The 3,239-nt window shown below is 42.8% G+C and overlaps 1 pseudogene; it reads left to right on the top strand.

The window, feature by feature from the left end:
• Positions 1-1,845: 1,845 nt before the first annotated feature.
• LOC102866571 lies at positions 1,846-2,863 on the top strand (annotated as a pseudogene).
• Positions 2,864-3,239: the final 376 nt, after the last annotated feature.

Here is a 3,239-nt window from a genome sequence, read left to right as displayed (position 1 = left end):
AAGGAAAAGATGACTTTAATCAAATGGATTGACATCAGAACAAAGCCTGCATGGTGGAGTGGACTTGGGGTGGGGGGAGTTTAGATAACAATGAAAGAATTTTACTTTTCAAAGAGAAGCTCGAACTGCGAAATGCAGAAGGAGGGGTGGGCAGGGAGAAAAATTCAACAATGAATGAATGGAAATCCAACGTCTCTGTAAACTTTCATTACCATTAATAATAATAATAATAATAACAAAAGAAATTTTAAAGAAGTGATTGACACAGTGACAACAACAGGAGAGTGTGAGAATAGGATTGAGCAGGGTTTTAATCTGCATTTGTCTCAAAGTGGTGATACACTAGCCAGTGTGTGTGTGTGTGTGTGTGTGTGTGTGTGTGTGTGTTATTAGTTCTGCATACCATGCCCACAATTTCTTGATTCAATTTTGTGCCAGCCATTTTCTTTTTACAAAAATAATTCTCGAGGCCGTCATGAGAAGTCCGCGTGTGTCCCCGGCCGGAGGCGGAGGAGAAAAGACTGCGAGGTGGCCGTGGCTGTGGCCCAGAGATAAACAGTGAACCAGTAGAAGAAGAGAACATCCTACAAGCTGGCTAACCGCTGGTGAAGATGTCTTACTTTCACATCAGGCATCAGTGGGATCTATAATAGAAATGGAGACTTATGTGTGGAACACAATAAGCTGTGGCTGACTCTGAGAAGAATAGGAATCCCAGAACATTTGATTGTGCTAATGCGAAACTTATACTCGGACCAAGAGGCAGTTGTCAGAACAGAGCAAGGAGACATTACATGGTTCAAAATCAAGAAGGGGGTCCGTCAGGGATGTATTCTGTCTCCATACCTTTTCAATCTGTATGCAGAACAGATCATCCGAGACGCTGGGCTATACGAAGAGGAATATGGCATCAGGATTGGTGGAAGAATCATCAACAACCTGCGTTATGCTGATGACCCAACTCTGCTTGCTGAAACTGAGGAGGACCTGAAGCACTTGCTGCAGAAGATCAAGGACTACAGCCTCCTATATGGACTGAAGCTCAACATCAAGAAAACAAAGATTCTAACCACTGGGCCAATTGGCAGCATCAGCATGGATGGTGAAGAGATTGAGATAGTTAACAGTTTTAGTTTACTTGGCTCCATGGTCAACACTCTTGGTAATAGCAGCCAGGAAATCAAGAGATGAATTGCATTGGGAAAGTCGGCTGTGAGGGACCTCTTAAGAGTACTGAAGAGCAACGATGTCATACTGGAGACTAAGGTGCACCTGATCCGGGCTATATTCTTTGCAATTACGTGCTATGCATCAGAGAGTTGGACAGTGACTAGGGATGATAGAAAGAGAATTGATGCCTTTGAGCTGTGGTGCTGGAGAAGAGTGTTGAATATACCATGGACTGCTAGAAGAACAAACAGGTTTGTCCTGGAGAAGGTGAAGCCAGAATGTTCACTTGAGTCAAGGACTCTGAAGCTTTGTCTGACATATTTTGGGCATGTTGCAAGGAGGGACTGGTCCTTGGAGAGGGACATCATGTTTGGCAGAGTGGAGGGGCGGCGAAGGAGAGGAAGACCTCTGATGAGATGGATCGATTCTGTGACTAGAGAGGTGGGAATAAGTGTGTTTGAGATGGCTAGGTTGGCACAGGATAGAAGAGCATATAGAGCTCTTGGACATAGGGTTGCTATGAGTCGCAAGCGACCCGATGGCACATAACAACAAGAACAACAACATGGGACAAGTATGAAGAAGATCATGAATTCCATTGTGATGTCTTGAAGACTTCTAAGAAAGATTTAAGATAAGCCATCTAAAATACAGGCTTAGGGATATAAGGAAAGGATGGCTGGCTGTGGTAAAATTGATTATTCAGTAAACATGCTTCCTACAAACAGGAAAACAAATGAGTCCTGTTCGAACACCACGCCTTCTCTAACTGTCCCTGAATGTGCCATTTGTCTGCAAACATGTGTTCACCCAGTCTGCCTTGTAAGCATGTTTTCTGCTATCTATGTGTAAAGGGAGCTTCATGGCTTGGGAAACGATGTACCCTCTGTCAACAAGAAATTCCTGAGGATTTCCTGGACAAGCCAACCTTGTTATCACCTGAAGAACTCAAGGCTGCAAGTAGAGGAAATGGAGAATATGCATGGTATTATGAAGGAAGAAATGGGTGGTATGATGAGCGTACTAGTAGAGAGTTGGAAGATGCTTTTTCCAAAGGTAAAAAGAATACAGAAATATTAATTGCTGGGTTTCTGTATGTTGCTAATCTTGAAAATATGGTTCAATATAGGAGAAATGAACATGGATGTCGCAGGAAGATTAAATGGGATATAACAGATATACCAAAGAAGGGAGTAGCTGGACTTAGACTGGACTGTGACTCTAATACCGTAAACCTAGCAAGAGAGAGCTCTGCCGATGGAGCGGACAGTTGGACAGTCTATCAGCACAGAGTGGAACTTCTGTTCAGCCCCTAGTATCGTCTGCAATTAGGCCGTTAACATCAGTAGATGGTCAGTTAACAAGCCCTGCAACACCATTCCCTGATGCAAGCACTTCTCTGGAAGACACTTTTGCTCATTTACAACTCAGTGGAGACAATGGAGCGGAAAGGAGCCATAGCGGAGAAGGAGAAGATCAAGAATCCCCCTCTTCGGGCAGGATACCAGCACCAGATACCTCCATTGAAGAAACTGAGTCAGATAGCAGTAGTGACAGTGAAGATGTATCTGTGCTTATTGCACAGAACTCCTTGGCCCTACAGAGACTTTCGGCTCCTAATGCAAACCAGACAGTATCTGATCAATCAGCTCTATCTGGGACCCAGGGGTGGAACAGTGAATGTCACATCTAGAAGGCTGGACAGTGCACAGTAACTGCAGTTTAAATAAAGTCTTCAGCCCATGCTCAAGGTTGAAATGGTTCTCTGTAAATTTCTGCTACGTAGCATTATAACTCATCCCTAGTAGGGCATTGTGGGGTGGGAAGGGGGATGGGAAGGATATACCTGTAATTAAAATGACTTAACATGTCTCTGTTGAGAAATTTATTTAAAGTAAAGAACTTGGGTATTCACAGTTGAAAGCTGTTTAGTAACAATCCCGTTTTTTTTTAGGTTTGTTTATTTTACAATTTTTTGGTTAAATTTCTTTATCTTACCTGTACATTAACAGTTTTCACCTGAAAAAGAAAATTAATTCTCTTGATGATACTTAGATATGTTCAAAGAG

The sequence above is a fragment of the Elephantulus edwardii genome, unplaced genomic scaffold (genome assembly GCF_000299155.1).
Source record: "Elephantulus edwardii isolate Elephantulus edwardi_28Jun2011 unplaced genomic scaffold, EleEdw1.0 scaffold00280, whole genome shotgun sequence".
Lineage (NCBI taxonomy): Eukaryota > Metazoa > Chordata > Mammalia > Macroscelidea > Macroscelididae > Elephantulus > Elephantulus edwardii.
This window is presented reverse-complemented; position numbering and strand designations above follow the sequence as displayed.